Source organism: Pseudophryne corroboree, chromosome 6 (genome assembly GCF_028390025.1).
Source record: "Pseudophryne corroboree isolate aPseCor3 chromosome 6, aPseCor3.hap2, whole genome shotgun sequence".
In the NCBI taxonomy this organism is placed as follows: domain Eukaryota; kingdom Metazoa; phylum Chordata; class Amphibia; order Anura; family Myobatrachidae; genus Pseudophryne; species Pseudophryne corroboree.
Window position 1 is genome coordinate 213,383,685 of NC_086449.1, and position 12,646 is coordinate 213,396,330.

Sequence of the window (12,646 nt, forward strand, 5' to 3'; positions counted from 1 at the left end):
ACAACGCAAAGATTTAGAGTGCCTGCACTGAAGATATATAGCCATGGTAGAGATGATAATATTTTTTCTGATCCGTTTTATAGCCTGGCTTTGAAAGCTAAATAAAAATAATTTTCCTCCACAAAAGCTGCATGGGGGATACATATGTTGCATATGTGTGTACTATTTAGCGATGATATAAGCAAAGTAAATAGTTCTGCATACACCAGTAGATCCACCAAAGTCACCAAAAAGTTCAGGACTTAAACTGAAGTATGGTTTTGAGCAGTTGTGTGTTTATATAGCTGTACTCACTGTTACATACACTCAGTATCTGAATGGAGCAGAGCTTGAGTGGAACATACAGAGTACCAGCAGAGATGTAGAGTATGTGGAGAGTGGTGCACATACAACCGTTATACTGTGGAAGCAGGTATCTCTGGATATATTGCAAGGTCTCTGGAAGTGGAATACATCTGTGTCCCACTGTGGCGCTCTAACACAGTGATAAGATGGCACCAAGCATGCGCCAAAGACCATATGGTGGCCATCTTGGTTAAGGATTGATGCCTCCCTAAATGAATACCACAAAGATTGCGCTGTAGCACACTCCACATTTCAACAGCAAACACCTACATGTTTAGTCCCCTGTCTGTGGGGTTAGCTCTGTGGATACTCATACTTGCCATCTAGGTGACTTCTCTAACCAGGTCTCCCTGCAAAAGTGCGTAGAGCAAACAAGCAAGTAGCATAGCACAAAGATGGCACTAAGGAATGCTCGTCTGACCATCACTTAGATTAAATAAAGCATCACTACATCTTATTTCCTCGCAGAGCACTTAGTTATTCACTGAATCAGAGCTGACACTATCATCATCATCATTGGCTAGACGATTTGTATTTTCTTCTCATTACTGGGTAACTCTCCCCTATATCTGTTCTTTATTCTGCCCAACAAGGTACCCACAAGTAGACAGTGTCTCACATATTCTCTTATTCTCTTCTAGGGATGTCTTTTAAAGCTGCCACCCACGTTCCTGCATATTTGCCTCCTTAACAGGTCAGACTGACAACACCTGGCTAGCCTGCACCTCGGTTCCTGAACTGCAATTCTCATCAGATACAGCAACCGCTGTAAATATGCACCTATATTCAGAGCTGACCTCTAGGAGCTCAGGCTCTGACTCTCAAAGACATCAGTCATTACAGTGCAGTCCCAGAGTCCCTATCTTAGCTTTCACACTAACACCTGTCACATGCAGAGTTTGCTATTCTTGGCAACACTACCAAGGTTACTGTATGTTCCACCCAACTGCCCCCACCAGAAGATACCAAACTCTGCCCCCTTTTTCACAAGTAAAATCCATTTGCATTGCAGACAACAGGCACAATCAGGAAGGAAGGAAACTTTTCCTGGCTGTGGAGAAACTGGTGGGGTTTTAAATAGTTTGATATTCACTTTTGCCAGACAAAAAAGCAGGGTATGGGATGAGAAGAAAGCAGACCCGAGTGTCCTTTATATTCAGAGAAATAATATCTTTATTTGGTCTTACAGAACTATTAACAACTAATGGGCCCTACACACTTGCCAATACCACTGAAAGATATGAATGATCTCGTTCATTAATGAACGAGATATCGTTCATATCTTTCAGTGTGTAGGCACCAACGATGAACGATGCACGGCCCCACGCTCGTTCATCATTGGTGCCGGCTCGTTCATACCTGCAAGCCAATATGGACAGTATCGTCCATATTAGCATGCAGGGCTATGGGGCCAGGTGACGGGAGAGTGAAGAAACTTCACTCCCCCCATCACCATCCCCCACCGCCAGGTCGTTCGATGGCTGTATAGGCCATCGGGCAGCTCGGCGGCCTATCGCCAAGTGTGTAGGGCCCTTAAGATTTTAGAATGTTATTGCTATTTTTACTTCATGATGTGAGGCTGAACAGTCAATTATTTGACAACAGCAATAAGAAAAATAGTCAGGCTTGTGAGTCCATGGAAATTTTATCTTACAATGCATTCTTAAGCTCTGTAAGCAAAGTTCAAGGAGAGCACTGGCTCCAAAGTCCATGTATCCACAGCCTTTCTTATGGTCAATATAGAATAACATCTCAAGGTTTGAGCCTTTATTGCTCCTCCATGGTTTCCGTCATTATTCACTGGTTATTTTGAATAAAGATAAATAATATTTTTATAATGTAATAAAATAATATAATCCCCAAAACAGGTAAATCAACTAATTTACTTCCTTTCATTTGCATCCAAAATAAATATGTAGCTTCTGCTAAAGGTAAAACAAGAAAAGTACAGGAAAATTTCCTATCCATTTAGGCTACGTAAGATCCAGAGAGATCCAGGTGAGACAGGCTATGGTGTGGTGAGCCCAGAATTGGTCAATACAAACTAAGCCTTCACTACATAATGCAACTATGACATATTGCTATGTTGTCGAGGAGACATGATCATGCAGTTTTACTGAAAACTCCTGGACAGTGACAAGAATGAGTAGAGTGGGATACAAACCCAACTACCATGCAGAACAATCTGCTCTGTTTTATGCTCAGCAAAAGATATGCAGATATACAGATGGAGCTTTGCTCATCTAGCCTTCTCTGCTGCGCCTAGGTGCACCAAGGTATATTAGCATAAGCCTTTCATCTAATGTTCTCAGCTGCAATAGAGTACAGAGAGAACAACACAGCAGGGGATTAAGTCATTACAGCAGGGGACTAAGTCAGACTGCCTGGCTCAATTAATCATATTAAAGGGATAGATGAGCAGGGCTCCATCTGTAATTAACATAATATATTTGTGCATAACCTACTCCTAGAAAGGCAGATCAGCTATGTACAAACTTAGGATATTTACAGAAGGTATGTCCACATGTAAACATCGTAAAAATGTTGCCTTTCTCAAAGCACTGTTAAATGATGATGATGATGATGATGATGATGATGATGATGATAATGAAGACCATTAGATGTTTCTTTACTTGTTAAGAAAAAAAGACATTGATTAAGAAAACTAGAACACTACATGTCCCTCCCCAAAATTAAGTTACCTATAGCAGTGCCACACCATGAACTTGTTACTGCTAAAGCAGAAAAATTTATGTAATATTTCACCTTTGGGTTTAGGCCAAAATTCAGTGATTATATTCCTACAATGGCTCATTATTGGGCTCTTCAAATTGTAGGACAAGATAACAAAATCACTGCAACCAATTTGGTTTAATCAGACTGACATCAGTGCATTTTTACATGTCACTACAAGCCACCATCACCAGTAATATTCCTTATAATAATCATTTCAAAATAACCTGCAGGAATTGTTCCACAGTTACTGATTAGGATGCAAAATCACAAGTTTTATTTGACAGATTTCTGGAGAGAACATATAATAGAAAGCTAGTCAAACTAAAGATGTTTCACACAAGGTGCCATCTAGCAAGACCACAAAAAACAAAGATCTAGGTGGCGCTTAAGATAGTTATATACTGAAGTCATGTGTACCCTGCCGATATATCAGCTTGATAGGCCTTTATATCGGAACCATGGCACACATTGAGGGATGTTAATGAGGGCCAGAACGATCACTGTTCTGTCCTTCATTAGCATACAAGCTGTCGCTAGCGATATCGTCAGGGATGATATGCAGCACATCAAACCTGCCGACGTCGCTAGCCTGACATGCGCCGATGCGAGCAATATGTCGGTCTGTTCATGATTTTATCATTGTGACATTGCAGACTAATTGATTCTTTAATCTCAATGCTTCTGAATCAATAAAACATGTATTAAAAAAAAGAAGAGGTTAGTTCAACTATAAGTCTTTTTTACTTTTATGTCAAACAACTCCAAAAAGTATGATGAAAAAGGACTTTTACTCATGTGTAGGTATTTGAGTTGTTTTTGTATTCTTTATTTCTTTTTAGTGTACAGAATTACAAGTGAAATACAATGCATAGTCGTCATCCCCCCCATCCCCCCCCCCCCCCCCGCCCCGTCCACCCAGTTGTCTTTCATGGGATAGTAAAAAAATAATAATAGTGGAAAATAGGGTATAGACCTCCTTATGTGGGACATGACCAGTGGCGGCACGTACAGTACCTCGGTGGAGGAGGCGGGCTGCTGGGTCCCTTCTCTCTGCCGTCAGGTCCCTGTATATATATATATATATATATATATATATATACAAATGTTACATAGACCACAAATACATACACGTACAGTAGAACACATATACACATACATAGAACACATACACATACAGAACACATACACAATGCTGCACAGGAAATCATTGATGCTGGGTCTGGGCACTTAGCAGCTCAGCACTCAATAGATCCAGAATGAGGCAGCCAGCATAATCACTCTTAATCTTTGTCCGAGACCCCTTTAGAATCAAGGGGCCCATCACAAGTGTCCCCTTTGATGTATTATTTGTTGGATCTGGCTTTTTCAATGTATTTTATATCAGGGCGTGGCGTAACAGGCACAAGTCCATGCCCCATTTATGATGTTGGCTCTTAGACGTACCTAAAGATATTTTTTGTTTCTTTGTCTCTGACTGGCTGGCCACCCATAGTATTTAGAATAAGATGGTTTCTGTTTGGACATTTATTTTAGTGTCATCTCGAGATCAGTGGCTAAATTTAATGAGCGGCTCTTTCCAAAGTTGCCACATTTTCAGCAGATTCAGATGCTGGATTTAAAGGAATATTTTATTCAATACTAAACACTCAATACAATACACAACATAATTATCCCTTTTAATACAGCACCATAAACTGCTGAAGATGCAGCAGCTTTGAAAATAGCCCTAGTCCCAAGTGTATATAATGCTAATATTTGTGCTTCCATAAACCTGTGAGACTATTAGCAAATGAATCTACACTATACAGTGCACATACTCATCTACACTATACTCATTCAAAAATCTGGTTTACAATCGCAACATTTTAGTTTTACATATTTGCCCACCAAGAGGTGTAGCACATTGGTAATGCTATTAACTACAGACAGCCGCGTTCTGGCTGTTGCAGTAACATTTCTGCGCTGATTCTGATGTCATCTTTATAAAGCAGCCATATTGGATCAACTAACTAGTCACCAATATGCAAAATGGGCGACCTGAGCTGTATTCCTGCATCTCGCCGTTATAAATGACCCTCATTCTGGTTTCTCCATTACAGCTCCCAGCTCGTTTTGTAACAAAACATTATTTTTACAGAACTGCAAAAAAATCACAGTACAGCCTTACTCAGTCACAAACCCGTGACAGGTTGTCATGTTCCAAGAGATACGAAAACCCAAGCTAATAAACATCAGGAATAAAAGACCTGTAGAACACATATGTGTTGTTCAGTAGATGTGATGAAAAGCTATGTTACACAAAGCCTACCCTGCCAATCCCGGCCTGCGGGAATTTGATGCGGTGTCAAAACCTTTTGTCCGTGGAAGTCAATCTCTGCTATTTTTTTTTTTCTGTAAGAATAGCAGAACATTTTCCCATTTATATTGTATATTTATATGTCTTTTCTCTCGGCCTAGTAGAGGCTTTCTATGAGAGATGCACTTTTATTTCATCCCACCGAAACATTTTTATTAAGCAGTGGTCTCTGATGCATGTAAGTGGCTAGGTTTTCAGAGTAAAGTCGTAGGCCTCTCCAGAAGCAGGGAGATTGAAATCAGCTCTGTGTCAGGGGCTGTCATATCTTAGGGAAGACATAAAACACACGGAAACATCAATAAGCAACAAGCCTGTGACAGCGCTGAAACATTTCAGCTGACAAGAAGAGAAAGGGGGTAAGGTTAGGACTCATGGGGAATGCTTAAAATGACTAACAGCCAGAAGAAGTGTTGGCAGGAGTTAGAGAGGGGCAGCAAAGACAAGATAAAGAATACCAGGTTATCACCTATTCAAAACTAATTCTACTCTGCATGACCACAAAATGCGGCAGAAAGACACCAAAAGACTTTTCTCGCTTGTTTATTTTTTTGTATTATGAGAGAATAACAGGGTACGTAAAGATTGCCCTGATTACTGTTATGTGGCAGATTAAAAATATGTTAAAAGAGAATTGATGGAGTCAAAGAATTCTGCTCGCAGCTACTACCTACAGAAATCAAAAAGGATTAACAAGGTTTTGTTTTTTTCATTTAATTTCCTGTACACCGCCTGCCTGTGTTAAGAGATCAGAGATATTTCTATTTATTGAATTTTTAATGTGATCATTATTAAAAGGCAGCTTACCTATTTAGATTTTTTTTATTCCTTTTTCCATTTCTGTGACAGACATGGCTATAGAAATCAAAGTACCCAGTAACTATCTTTTGTTTGTTTCTTTTTTCTATTAGATTTTTTTTTATTGTGCTTAAAGAAGAATTCCAGATTAAAATGTCTGGGTTTTTTTCCTGAGACCTCCAACATTCTCACACCCCTTTCCTGGGAGTGCGGGAAACACACTGAGAATTTTGAATGCAAACAGGACTACTGTAGATACATGTTATTTGAAACTGAATAAATAGTTGATTTCAAGTAATTCCATTCATCCTGGCTGGAGTTCTTCTTTAAAAATCTGAATGTAGTTTGGAGAAACTTCCTGTCTGACTGGGAGAAATCTAATAGACTCGCCTATTATTTGGGGATTTTGATGGCTATTTTTAAATCGTTTAAACATTCCCATTTCAAAAATGGTGATTTTTCCAAACCCCAACTTATTACATTTCCTCCTTTGGCATTCTTGTGGCACATTGATTGTAATTGTAATGTGTTAACCACACTGGCTTTTTTAACACATGTATTTATTGTTATAATGATGCCAACATTTTGGTATGCAGAGAGCACTGGCAATCATTGATAGGGACAAATTACAACCTGTACTATGTCATGAGCAGACCTTACCGGGTGTGATATGAAATGCTGGCGGTTGGGATGCCGACGGTCACATGATCCCGGCTTTTACAAAGGTGACAGGGGACGGGGTAATTAATTCTACCGCTCCCCTGACCTCCCCTAACCCACCTGCGGTGGAGGCTAGGGCTAGGATACTGGGGGGTGGCAGTTACGTCTAAGTCACAGGGGGTGGCGGTTAGAGCTAAAACTCAGGGGGGGGGGGAAGAGGTGGCGGCAATGGCTAAGGCTAACTCCGTCTTTAGAGTAGACTTCAGGCTTCTCAGATTTGTGTATCATATCCGCAGATGCGGTCAGTAAGTTTGCGTCGCCACAAAAGGGAGATGACATGCCTTCGTTTTCAGGAACAGACCCGGTTGCCGCCCCTGTGAGGACAGGACTGGTTCTGCACATGTGTAGTGTCCCTACCATCACACTTGTCTGATTTTATAAAATCATTTTAATAATTATGCTTGGGAGAAAACAATGGAATTTTTTTTACGTTTACTATATGTTTGGTTTTCATTAGAGATTAGCGGGTTCAGATCCCTGAGATCCGAACCCTACCGTACCTCCCTACCCGAGTCCAGATCCGAGTCAGGCACGGGTTTTCCCGCCTGACTCGGAAACCAGAACGAGGCAAAATGTCATCATCCCGCTGTCGGATTCTCGCGGGGTATGGATTCTATATAAGGAGCTGTGCGTTGCCGCCATTTTCATTCCAGTCTCGGAGAGTGTAGTGAGAGGACGTGTCTCCGGCCTCAGTGTCTGTGTGGGCGGGAAAGTGGGGTGGCGATTATAGTGCTGTCTTGTGCTGCTCAGTCCAGTGTAGTGTCTTATGCTGCATCAGTCCAGCCAGTCACAGTGGTGGTGTCCTCTGCTGCTATATGTCCCCAGTGCTGCTGTATAAGTCCCTTGCAGTTTTGCTGTGTTTTCTTGCATCAGACCAGCGGTAGTGTCTTGTGCAGCATCAGTCCAGTGACCAGTCACAGTGGTGGTGTCCTCTGCTGCCATATATCCGTTGTAGCTGTATAAGTCCCTTTCAGTGGTGCTGTGTTGTCCTGCATCAGACCAGGGGTAGTGTCTTGTGCAGCGTCAGTCCAGTGACCAGTCACCGTGGTGGTGTCCTCTGCTGCCATATATCCAGTGTTACTGGCGTATAATTCCTGTGATACTGGCGTATAATTTCCCGGGATACTGGCGTATAATTCCTGTGATACTGCCGTATAATTCCAGTGATATTGCCGTATAATTCCTGTGATACTGCCGTATAATTCCAGTGATATTGCCGTATAATTCCTGTGATACTGCCGTATAATTCCAGTGATATTGGCGTATAATTCCTGTGATACTGGTGTATAATTCCTGTGATACTGGCGCATAATTCCTGTGATACTGGTGTATAATTCCTGTGAAACTGGTGTATAATTCCTGTGATACTGGCGCATAATTCCTGTGATACTGGCCTATAATTCCCGTGATACTACCGTATAATTCCAGTGATCCTGCCATATAATTCCAGTGATCCTGCCGTATAATTCCAGTGATCCTGCCGTATAATTCCAGTGATCCTGCCATATAATTCCAGTGAACCTGCTGTATAATTCCAGTGATCATGCCGTATAATTACAGTGATCCTGCCACATAATTACAGTGGTACTGGCGTATAAGTATAGTCCAGTGATACTGCCGTATAAGTCCAGTGATACTGCCGTATATGTCCAGTGATACTGCCGTATATGTCCATTGATACTGCTGTATATGTCCAGCGGTACTGCCGTATAAATCCAGTAATCCTGCCGTATAAATCCAGTGACCCTGCTGTAATTACAGTCGTACTGGCGTATAAATCCAGTCCAGTGATACTGCCATATATTTCCAGTGATACTGCCGTATATGTTCATTGATACTGCTGTATATGTCTAGCGGTACTGCCGTATAATTCCAGTGATCCTGCCGTATAATTCCAGGGGTACTGGCGTATAAGTCCAGTGATCCTGCCGTGTAATTTCAGGGGTACTGGCATATAAATCCAGTCCAGTGATACTGCCGTATAAGTCCAGTGATACTGCCGTATATGTCCAGTGATACTGCCGTATATGTCCATTGATACTGCTGTATATGTCCAGCGGTACTGCCGTATAAATCCAGTAATCCTGCCGTATAAATCCAGTGACCCTGCTGTAATTACAGTCGTACTGGCGTATAAATCCAGTCCAGTGATACTGCCATATATTTCCAGTGATACTGCCGTATATGTTCATTGATACTGCTGTATATGTCTAGCGGTACTGCCGTATAATTCCAGTGATCCTGCCGTATAATTCCAGGGGTACTGGCGTATAAGTCCAGTGATCCTGCCGTGTAATTTCAGGGGTACTGGCATATAAATCCAGTCCAGTGATACTGCCGTATATGTTCAATGATACTGCCGTATATGTTCATTGATACTGCCATATATGTCCAGCGGTACTGCCGTGTAATTCCAGTGATCCTGCCGTATAATTACAGTGATCCTGCTGTATAATTACAGTGATCCTGTCGTATAATTACAGTGATCCTGCTGTATATGTTCAGTGATACTGCCATATAATTCCAGTGATACTGCCATATATATATATATATATATATATATCATAGATATATATTTATATGTAAACCCTGTTACAAAGCAGATTACTGAGGCCATAACAACTATGCTGATGTTAGACGTGCGTCTGGTATCCGCCATTAGTGCAGTGGGACTGCAGTGCCAACCCTAGATGGGCCAGGTGTTTGTGCCATCCTGTCTGACACTGAAATGCGACTCCTAGATGGGCCATTTGTTTGTGTCGCTTAGCTTAGTCATATTAGCTACCTCATTGCACCTCTTTTTCATCTTTGCATAATTTGTTGTTTGGGGCCTTTTTTTATATCTGCCCTCCTGTCTGACACTGCAGTGCCACTCCTAGATGGGCCAGGTGTTTGTGCCGCAGACTTGTGTCGCTTAGCTTAGTCATACAGGAGATGCTGTCAGTGGACTGAAAAATTGCGGGCCACTTTCGACATTCAGCCATTGCATGCCACTACTAGATGGTCCAGGTGGTTGTGTCGCTTAGCTTAGTCATACAGCTACCTCATTGCACCTTTTTTTCATCTTTGCGTGATGTGCTGTTTGGGGCCTTTTTTTATATCTGCCCTCCTGTCTGACACTCTAGTCCCACTAATAGATTGGCCAATTGTTTGTGTCGCTTAGCTTAGTCATACAGCTACATCATTGCACCTCTTTTACATCTTTGCATAACGTGTTGATTGGGGCCTTTTTTTTTATATCTGCCCTCCTGTCTGACACTGCAGTGCCACTCCTAGATGGACCAGGTGTTTGTGCCGCACACTTGTGTCGCTTAGCTTAGTCATACAGCTACTTCATTGCACCTCTTTTACATATTTGCATGATGTGCTGTTTGGGGCCTTTTTATATATCTGCCCTCCTGTCTGACACTGCAGTGCCACTCCTAGATGGGCCAGGTGTTTGTGCTGCACACTTGTGTCGCTTAGCTTAGTCATACAGCAACCTTGGTGCACCTCTTTTTCATCTTTGCATCATGTGCTGTTTGAGGCATGGTTTTTTAAAGTGCCATCCTGTCTGACACTGCCGTATAAGTTCAGGGGTACTGCTGTATTAGTACAGTGGTACTACCATATAAGTCCAACAATTGCAGAATTTTTTAAAAATAACAGGGGCATGCAGGAAATGCTGTCAGTGGACTGAAAAATTGCGGGCCACTTTCGATATTCAGCCATTGCATGCCACTACTAGATGGTCCAGGTGGTTCTGTCGCTTAGCTTAGTCATACAGCTACCTCATTGCACCTCTTTTTCATCTTTGCATGATGTGCTGTTTGGGGCCTTTTTTTATATCTGCCCTTCTGTCTGACACTCTAGTCCCACTAATAGATGGGCCAATTGTTTGTGTCGCTTAGCTTAATCATACAGCTACCTCATTGCACCTCTTTTACATCTTTGCATGATGTGCTGTTTGGGGCCTTTTTTATATATCTGCCCTCCTGTCTGACACTGCAGTGCCAATCCTAAATGGGCCAGGTGTTTGTGTCGCACACTTGTGTCGCTTAGCTTAGTCATACAGCCACCTCGGTGCAACCATTTTGGCCTAAAAACAATATTGTGAGGTGAAAGGTGTTCAGAAAGAAAGCAAATTGACAGTATAGGAAAGGAGTGGGTGCAGGCCTGTTAGGGATTTTTAGGGGTCGGAGTTTTTTGTGTCCTTTAGGAATAGAGGGTTGGGGTGGGTTAGTGGTATTTTGAGTCTGGTAAGGGGGCTGGGTCAGCCTCTTTTGTTTCAATCTTGGGTCTGGTTAGTGCTGTCCAGTGCTTTGAATAAAAGTTTTTTCCTTTACATTGCTCTCCCCATAGCTGGTAGTATAGCCTAGGAATAGTACGAGTTGAGTGGGCAGGAGTGTTAGGTAGGGATTTTTAGCTGTTTTACTGTGGGGATTGTGTGTAGCATTTGGCCGCCATGCCCCGTCCGCAGCGTCTGCCCCGGACCTTCGCCCAATACCTGGACTCTGCAGGTCTCGGTGTGGCAGCCCCCTTTGGCCGGAGCTCACAGCCTGTGAGCGCTTTGGCTTCTGGTGGCAATGCTGCAGTTGCCCGTGTACGGGGGCGCACAGTGGTGCGTGGCGGCATGTCTCCCCCTCTGCTCCCGCGGGTGCCGTATTATCAATCCGCTACAGCGGTGAGCGGAGGGGCGAGGATGGAGGAGAAGACTGTGTGCGGCTAGCGGGGGAGTGCAGCAGGGAAGCCTGCTAGCGGGAATCCCCCTCTGGCCGCAGGGGGGGCGGGTGCGCATGTCTGAATAATGTGGCCGGCTCCGTGCGGGGTGCTGAGGCATCCGTGGCTGAGGGGACAGGTGGGACCGGGAGGAGGCCCTGTAGCCACCATTCCCATAATTATGTGGCTTCGCCAGCAATGCAACGAGTTCACCTTGGAGCTTTCAGCATTCTGGCAGGAGAAGCTCCCAGGGGAACATTAGGTCTCATGTGGCTGGGACGTCAGGAGGTGGCGGCCATTTGCTTGTCTCGGCAGCTAGAGGAGGGGTGGTGCCTAGGCAAGCTGCATCAGGAGGGGGAGCAGGAGGGGGAGCGAGGTATCAGGTTGAGGAGGGCTCAAGATTCAATTAGAAAGCAGACAGGGCAGCGTGCTGTGGGCTGAGGTGCTGTTGCTGCTTCTGAGCAAGGAGGGTAAGTGAATTTAGGGGCTGGAGTGGTTTCAGCTGAGGTGTTTGACCCCTCTGCCATTGCATCTGCGGTGTCTGCTATGGCCACTGCGTTTGCACCTTTCATGTCAGTCATGTCTCGGGGAGTGGATTTGCATTGCCTGCAGTGGTGGACCGCGTTACTCTCCCTAGTACTTCCGGCCCCGCCATGGTGCAGTTTTTGCAAGCTTGCCGTAATTTAGGGTCTGCTGCAGCGTTAATAGGAGGCAGTACACTGGCAGAAGGTTTTAGGGACCCCGCAGGGGCTTTGTTTTCTTCATTTCCCACCAATGAGGCTCCGGCCCCCAGGGGAGGTTCTACCATCTTTTTCAGATTCGGCGGCGGAGGATGACCTTGATGAAGTGCCGGTTGCGGGGGAAGCATCATCATCTGGGCCCGGGACCTCATGTGAGTTGGAGGAAGATTCAGATGTGAGGTTGAGGAGTGAATCTTCCTCTTCCTCCAGGGGGTCTAGTAGGTCTTCTTCCTCTTCATACTCTTCTGTTCAATCG